The following is a 9448-nucleotide window of genomic DNA, read 5'->3' as shown; positions in this document are numbered from 1 at the left end:
GAAATCCACATTTGCTGGTCAAATTACTAAAACATAATATGTACGGCCCCAACAGTGTGACCCCATTCCACCAAATCCTCTACTTTTACAGAAATATTTTACAATGAGAATGAACCTCAGGGCACAAAATCTTTAAAACATCACAAAATTTTATCAAAGAATTTGAAGATTTAAGGAAGACATTGTAGCCTGAAGGTTTTACTATGCTCTGCCCAGAGGGCAGTTGGGAAAAGTCTTTCCCACTCATATCCCTCAAGTAAGCACACAGAGGCTTATATTAATTAAAACTGCTCAGTCATTTGCTCAGGCCTAGCACTGACTAGCTCTTACACTTAAACTCAGCCCATTTTTGTTAATCTATGTTTTGCCACGCATTTCATGGCTTTACCTTTGTGCCATTACATGCTGTTCTCTGACTGGTGGGCTGGTGTTTCCTTACTCAGCCTTCCTCTTTCCAGAATTATCCTTGTCTGCTTATCCTGCCTATACTTCCTGCTTGGCTACTGGCTAATGAGCGTTTTATTAAACCAGTATACAAAAGCATTATCCCACAGCAAGACATTAACAAATATCTCAAATAACATAAAGATAGTGCCTGAATGATGTCTAGTGTGTGTGTGTGTGTGTGTGTGTATACATGTGTGTGTATAATATATATATATATATATATATATGCAAAATGATGAAGACAATTCAGAATTTGAAAACTATATTCAGGAAGAGAAAGAAATATTAATGGTAACTCCAGCTGAAAGAAAGGTAGAGTTGAAAAAGTCACCAAAGCTCAGGGGAAGGAAGGTCAAGTAGATGGATGGAGTAGATGATATAGAATATCAAGATTTAAAGAAAAGTTCAAAGAACTGGTCCATTCTAGTAAAGAATTTAAAAGAATAAACAGGCACATATAGGAAAGCAACATGCCAAAGTGTGGTGTGCCATGGAAAGATCAAATCTTGAACTTCTAGGCATAGAAGAATGAGAATATTTTATTCTCCTTCAGCTATTCAGATAGTTTTGCTGGGAACAATAGTCTAGGTTAGCATTCATGGTCTTTCAGAATGTGAAATACATTGCTCCACGCTATTCTTGTTTTTACATTTTACATTGAGAAATCAGCTGTTAATTTGGTTTGCTTTCTTCTATATTGACCTGTGGATTTATTTTGCAGTTCTCAGGATCCTCACTTTGTTCTTTTTATTTGGTGTTTTAAATATAACATTTTATGAGTGTCTCTTTTCTAGTCTTGTTTATTTGGAATTCTTTGTGTTTCTTCTGTCTGTTTGAGTAAGTCTGTTCTCAATTTGGAGAAATTTTTTCTATGATCTTTTTGGAAATATGTTCTATGTTATTGAACTGCAATTATTTTTTCTTCCCTCACCCCCAACCAAGTCCCTCCTATGTGCTGTCTACTTGCTTGTTCTCAAAAATAAAATAAGTAAAATCTCTTCAGAACAGGCTCTTTTTTTTATGGATGACCTTATACTTAAGACATAGGAAAATTATACTGAATGTATGTTTAGGCCACTTTGATGAAGAGCTAAATCCCCTGTTTTTCTGAAACTTGAGTCACTGTTTTGAAATTACTTTCTACTAGAAAAATGCTCAAACCCCCATTGTGTCTATATTTTAAATAAGTTTTTTATTAAAGCCTCAACAATAACAATTGGTTAATAATAATGATAAAGAAGTTATATAAATTCTTTTTAAAATGTACTACTAGAAATGAAGGGACCTACCGATTAGCACTAATAATAACCTAATAATAAAGAGGTGATTTCAATACCACACTTTCTCCAATAGAAGTCACGTAGAAACATCAGAATTACATAGCATGAAATATCGAGTAGACCTAAAGGATTTCTGAGGAATATTTCACTAAACACAAAAATATGTACATATTTTATTTAGCTTCTCTACAAGTGACATCACAGTGGGACACAAAACAAATTTTAACAGATTCAGACGAACTGAAAGAACTTAATGTATTATACATAACACATGCATTAGAAGATTAAATTCAACAGCAAGCAATACTTTATTAATTACATAAACTCATGGATATTAAATAACACAATATTGTCTTATTCCTAATGATATTCTGCTACACTCATAGACTGATTCATAGTCCAATGATTATCAGAGAGACTTCACACAGCACCTGATGGAAACGATGCAGACCCAAAGCCAACATTATGGTGAGATCATGGACTCCTGTGGAAGAGGGAGAAGAAAGATTGTAGTAGCTAGAGGGGTCAAGGACACCATGAGAAAACCCACAGAAACAACTAAACTGGGCTCATAGGTGCTCACAGAGACTGAACTGCCAACCCTTATATACCCTCTGCATGTATGTTACAGTTGTGTAGTTTGATCTTCTTGTGGACTCATTACAGTGGGAACAGTGGCTGTCTCTGATTCTTCTACCTGCTTTTCTGACCATTTCCCTCCTATCAGATCACCTCATCCTGCCTTAATACAAAGGGAGGTGTCTAGACTTACTGCAACTTGATATGCCATGTTTGGTTGACATCCATGAGAAATCTGCCCTGTTCTAGAGATAAATTGAGGAGTAGTGGATATTGGAGCAGAAAAGATGTGGGGAAGGATTGGGAGGAGATGAAGAAGGAGCAACTTTGGTCAGGATGTAAAAATTAATAATAAAATAATAAGAACAGAAACTTCACCAACAAACTTAATCTACAAAGCTGGTATTACCTAAAACAAAAACCAGGCAAAGTAACAACAGCAAGAGGAGGAAGATGAATAGGAGAAAGAGAAAGAAAAGTAGAGGGAGGGAGAAAGTGAAAGAAAAGGAGAATGATATTGATGATTATGATAATTCTGGCCAATATCCCTAATACACATGGGGGCAAATAACACCAATAACTACTTGTAAATTGAATATAGGCATATATAAAAAAAATAATCCACATGGAATCCAAAAGGTAGGATTCGTTTAGGAGATTCATAGGAGGTTTATCATACATAAGTCAATATATACAATAAATCATATATATGACAAAAAACATAATATCTTCTCAATAGATGCAGAAAAGACCTTTGACAAAATCCAGCATTGTTGCGGGATAAACCTTTGCTGTCATTGTTAATAAAAAGTTGACTGGCCAATGGCTAGGCAGGATTTTTGGGGCAGAGTGTATACTTGGGATTAGAAGAGTGGGTTTGAGGAGTCAAGACAAGTTGCCATGACATGAAGAGAGCAGAATGGGATGTATGTATGTGAGGTAAATAATACTCAGGGCAGCACATAGATTAATAAAATTGGATTAATTTAAGTTATAAGTGCTAGGTAAAAATCAGCCTAAGCAATCAACCAAGCACTTATAATTAATAATAAGTCTCTATGTGGTTATTTGGCAAATGGCTGGTGAAACAGAAAAGTCTGCCTATATATGGCCCCCAAAGAGAGTTACCTACATCCACATAAGACCTGAAAAAAGCTTTAAAATAGGTCCTAAACACACAAAAATAGAGCCAAACATGGCTTCCTTGTGTCATATCTCTCATGCTAACTGCAATACAGAGATACATCTCCCAGCTGCTGCCTTCTGCCTTGAGCTGCCAGTGTGAGTACTGCCAGAGAGAACTCCACCAGAACACTATGAACTAAAATGCCTGGTGAATTCAAGTTTTGCTCATGCAGACAGAAAAGATTATAGATATGCAGTAAGGATATATGCAGACAGAAAAAAATCTCTAAGTGGTTTACAGTGTGTTTAAATATGTACATAGACATGGGAGAGAAAAGAAAAATGGCATATGCAGTCATAAAATAAATAGTTCAATGATAATAAAGTAAAGTCTTTAAAGAAAGAAGAAAGTAATACAATGGAAAAAACCATGCAAAGATAGAAAACAAACAGGAAGTCTGGATCTTACATGCTATTGTGTTGTCTTTAAATTTTTTTGAGTACTGATAAAGAAGCAATAGCTACTAAGAGACATTTGATTATGAAAGCATCCAGATTAAACCAACCTATATATTTAAAAAAATATCATGACTTCAAAATGAAAGTCAAAAATATGTCGCATTGGGAAAGTGGTTATGCTTTTATTTCCTCAGGAAATGAGAGACTGTGGATTCATTCCAGGTTGATATGGACCAGGTTTGATAGGGGCAGATCCCCTTGAAAGTCCTCATTCCATACATAAAGAAGAAAACCTAGAAAAACTACAAAACAGGTAACATATATTTGACATGCAAACACACAGGTGCATGCACACATACACACAAATTATGAAGAAGAGTCTAAGTTACCTCACTCAGGATGATATTTCCTAGTTCTATCCATTTGCCTGCAAATTTCATGATGTCATTGTTTTTTCGGTTCTGAGTAGTACTCCACTGTGTATATGTACTACAATTTTTTATATCCATTCTTTGGTTGAGGGGCATCTAAGTTGTTTCCAGGTTCTGGTTATTATGAATAATGCAGCTATGAACATATTTGAGCATGTGTCCTTGTGGTATGAGTGAGCATTCCTTGGGAATATGGCCAAGAGTGGTATAACTGGGTCTTGAGGTAGATTGATTCCGACTTTCCTGAGAAACTGCCACACTGATTTCCAAAGTGGTTGTACAAGTTGGCATTCCCACCAACAGTGTAGGAGTGTTCCCCTTGCTCTACACCCTCTCCAACATAAGCTGTTATTAGTGTTTTTGACATCTAGGTGTAAGATGGTATCTCAGAGTTGTTTTGATTTTCATTTGCCTGATGACTAAGGATGTTGAGCATTTCCTTAAATGTCTTTCAGCCATTTGAGATTCTTCTGTTGAGAATTCTCTGTTTAGCTCTGTAGCCCATTTTTTTTTTTTGCTTTTTTTTTTTTCCATCACAGGCAATTTATTTTGTTCTATTCATTCACAGTTAATACAGAAAATACTTGGAAACATTTCCATATAATGTTTGACACAGAAATCATCAAATAGAAGTATACAATGTTGACAGGAGGCAGTACATTTATAATTTATAACCCCAAATGTACTTATAAATTAGAAATGGAAAGATCTACAAATGAAATTATGAAGGTTCACCAAAGTCATTTAATCTGTCAGTTTCTCATTCATTTTTATGTCTTAATAATATTCTATTGTATGAATAAGCCACATTTTATTTCTCTCCAGTATTTGATAGCTATTTGAGTTGTTTTAACTTTTTTACTATTAGCAACACACTGCTGTAAACCTTCATGTACATGTTTCATAGGTGCACATTTTCAGTAGTTTGAGGATATATTCCTAAGGATAGAATTGTTGAGTAACAGAGTAACAATGTTTTGCATTTTGACCAACCACCAAACTGTTTTGCCAAAGTGGCACACCATTTTACAATCTCACCAAATCCTTGTTTTTAAGGCTCTGATTTTTGTACAAAAGCATTCAATCATTCTGTCAGACCAAACCAGGAAAAGTAAGCTATAGTTCAGAGCTGTTCTATTCCATTTACTATGCAAAGCCATTCTTGGCGTTTGCAACTCTCAGGCCTTTTGAGTATTCTTGCAGTGTTCACCTTTTCCTCCACCACTTTTTTTTCCTTCTTTTTTTCTGGTTTATTCCTATCTATTACAAATGTATAAAAAATCCTCCATCAACGCTGCTGATAGCAGCAGAACCTTGAGAAATATACCTTTGGTTTGCCTCAGAAAAGGAACACATATTGTACTGTAAAGTTTATAAAATTGGCGCAAAACATTGTGATAATGTTACAATACCAGTTTTAAGAGTTCAGTGACTAATGGGGAGCCGATGGGATACATGCAGAACTGTGAAAGCGATCTCACTTAGCCAGCTGTACACGTAGACTGTAAATCTACATTCAGATCATTTCTGATCTAAGACGATCATCTCAGTTTATCTGTTGAGGTCAACCAGGAAACCCTGGAATATACCTTGATTTTTGCAAAAAACAAAATAGGGGGAGGGGTTTTTTCAGGATTTCAGTCCACGAGTAACAGTATCCTAACAGGCAAAGTGTTCTCTCACTGTCAACATAGAATGAACTGCTGCTGGAGGTCAACTTGGGCTTTAATTTGCATTAGCGCTTGCATGCATAGTAGTCCAAGTTGTTGACCTCATGACTTTAAAAAGTAACTCTAAAAAAGTAAAATGGCCCTTCTTGGAAGACTAAAGATAGACATCCAGCCATAGTTGTAAAAAGTCTCATCAAAACAATATACCCTTTTATGAATTACGCCCCAATTAAAAAAAAAAAAAAGTAGCCCCAAATAAGAAGCAGCTCTGAAAAAGAAAATACAACTTAAGATATTTGAAAAAAACAAGGTGAATACAGGTTCAAAAATAATTAAGATACATTTTCTTAAGGCTACCTAGAATTAGGCTTTAAAGAATTCTACCATTTCAAGTTTACCACTAGTTACTAGATACCTATTTACAAACAGGATGTTCACCTTTTTTGTTCCTTTATCAAGAGAAAAATCTACCTTCAGATTATAAGGGTGGTGATGGGGAGGGACTAGAAAACAAGATTCAAACAATCCCATGTAAATATCACATTTTTCAAATGGAAGAACTCCAAACTGCACTAGAAGATCCAATCACTAAGACACTTTCCATTGAAATGATTTAAGTACAACTACATGGCACCAAGGTTTAGGCCTAATATAGGCCTGACAACCAAGTCCTTGTTTTCTGGAAGAAAGGCCTCAAAAGTCCCACTCAATTCCACATAACAATACTTCAAAGATCAATTAAGTTTTCCTTTCCTTAATATTTTTGTTTTTGATTTCTAATCTTAAAGACTAGATTAAAACTTAGCTCATTTCCCAGAAGGCATTGCTTCCCTTTGCTCTATGAAAGAGTCCACCAAGACCTCTTCCTCAAAACCATCTAGCCCCCAGCCTCCAGCCTGTGCTTTCTCAATATCCTGAAAAAGTAATGTAGGTAAAATATGCTCATGAACATTAAAACTAGTTGTTAGAGAGACGTAACTAGCTTTATAATTTAAGTTTTAGAACATAAATACTTGCAGCTTAATCTGCACTGACAATGATTGTCGAAGCCTAGAATTCAACATTTACAAATTCTCATTCACACACACAAACCACACTATTATCACACAACTTATGTCTTAAGAGAATCTTCTGCTTTTTAAATCTTTGGCCTCCCAGTCAATGCCAAGTTCAACCAACTTTTCCGAGTTCTGGTAGTTACCTGGACCACTGAGGCATTGCCACAAGACTTCTTCTCTTTTGAAACATCCTTTTTCTCTAGATATTAGGATAGCTACGCCAGTTTGTTTCTTCTGTGGTGTATGTTGGTGTGGGATTATCTATTGCTTGATTTTTCATGGATGTGTTTAGCTTCTTTGGGTTGAATTTTCCCTTCTAGTGCTTTCTGTAGGGCTGGGTTTGTAGACAGGTATTGATTAAATCTGGTTTTATCCTGGAATATTTTGTTTATTCCGCCTATGGTGATTAAGAGTTTTGCTGGGTATAATAGTCTGGATTGGCATCCGTGGTCTCTTAGTGTCTGCATGAGATTTGTCCATGATCTTCTCGCTTTCATAGTCTCTATTGAGTAGTCTGGTGTTATTCTGATAGGTTTACCTTTATATGTTACTTGGTCTTTTTCCTTTGCAGCTCTTAATATTTTTTCTTTGTTCTGTGTGTTTAGTGTTTTGATTATTATGTGGCGAGGGGACTTTTTTTTTGGATCCAGCCTATTCGGTGTTCTGTAAGCTTCTTATATCTTCATAGGTATTTCTTTCTTTAGGTTAGGAAAGTTTTCTTCTATGATTTTGTTGAACATATTTTCTGTGCCTTTGAGTTGGTATTCTTCTCCTTCTTCTATCCCTATTATTCTTAGGTTTGGTCTTTTCATGGTGTCCCAAATTTCCTGGACGTTTTGTATTACAACTTTTTTGTCTTTAGTATTTTCTTTGACTGACGAATCTATTTTCTCTATCATGTCTTCAGTGTCAGAGATTCTCTGTTCCATCTCTTGCAATCGGTTGGTTATGCTTGTTTCTATAGTTCCTGTTTGTTTTGTCAGGATTTCTATTTCCAGCATTCCCTCAGCATGTGTTTTCTTTATTGTCTCAAATTCATTTTTCAGATCTTGGAATGTTTCTTTCATCTGTTTAATTGCTTTTTCTTGGCTTGATTTGATTTCTTCCCATTTTTTGTTCGTTTTTTCTTCCATTTCTTTAAGGGAGTTTTTTATTTCCTCTTTAATGGTGTTTTTCATTTCCTCTTTAAGGGAAGTTCTTATTTCCTCTTTAAGAGAGTGTTTCATTTCCTCTTTAAGGAAAGTTTTTATTTCCTCTTTAAGGTAGTTTTTCATTTCCTCTTTAAGGAAAGTTTTTATTTCCTCATTGAGGGAATGTTTTATTTCTTTTTTAAGGGCCTCTATCATCTTCTTAATGTCATTTTTAGGGTTGATCTCTTCTGTTTCTTCTGTCATGGTATGTTTAGGTCTTGCAGGTGTAGAATCACTAGGTTCTGATGTTGCCATATAGGTCTTTATGTTGTTGCCTGTATTTTTACACTGGCGTCTACTCATATTTTCCTCTGTGCGGTGCAGGTGGTGTCTGTGTCTGAGAATGCCTCTCTTGTTCTAATTTTTAGTCTTGGTTTAGTAGTGGTTCTTGGTTAAATTGGTGCTATTGGGCTGTTTCTTCAGGGACAGCTGATTTCAGTCGGTGAATTATATACTTATGATTCTGGTGATCTGGTTTAGTGGCTGGGTAGCGCCTTCTTCTGTGTTCCCAGGTCACGTTTTGTTCATTTGTCAACTCCTCAGTTGATCTTGTTTCTTCAGACTTCAAATCGTAGGCATCTGTATCCTCTCCCAGATGGGTTTCAGCTGAGCAGGGTAGTCTCACCAGCACCTCCAAGTTGTTGGGTTTCACAGGATCAGCAGTTGGGCCCTGGGTTGTCCCCAGACGGAGTGCCCAGACTCGCCCTGGTTCTGACCCACGGAGATAGCCTCTTCCCCAGGTGTTGGGGCTAGGGGCATCCCCGTTCCAAGCTGTGTCCGCCCCTCTCCGTCCCCGGGCCTGTCCACCCCTGTGGCCCGCCTCCACAGGCCCACCTGGGTCCACTTGTCTCCGCCACAGGGCCTGTATGTCCCTGTCAGCTGTCACTGGGTCTGTCTGCCTCTGCGGGCGGCCAACGGGCCTGTATGTCTCTGCCGGCTGCCACCGCGGGCCTACCTACCTCTGCCCATCACTGCTGCAGGGCCCATCCACCTCTGCGAACTGCCACCAGGCCTGTATGTCTCTGCCGGTTGCCGCTGGGCCTGTATGTCCCTGTCTGCCGCCGCCACCGGGAGTCGCCACCGCGGACCCACCTGCGTCTGTCCGTTTCCGCCCAGTGGCCTGTCTACTTCTGTGGGCCGCCACCACCGGGCCTGAATGTCTCTGTCGGCCGCCGCCGCCGGGCCCGTCCACCTCCGTCTGCTTATCTC

The sequence above is a fragment of the Peromyscus leucopus genome, chromosome 16_21, assembly GCF_004664715.2.
Source record: "Peromyscus leucopus breed LL Stock chromosome 16_21, UCI_PerLeu_2.1, whole genome shotgun sequence".
NCBI lineage: Eukaryota > Metazoa > Chordata > Mammalia > Rodentia > Cricetidae > Peromyscus > Peromyscus leucopus.
The sequence above is the reverse complement of the archived record's forward strand: the minus strand, read 5'-3'. Positions refer to the sequence as shown.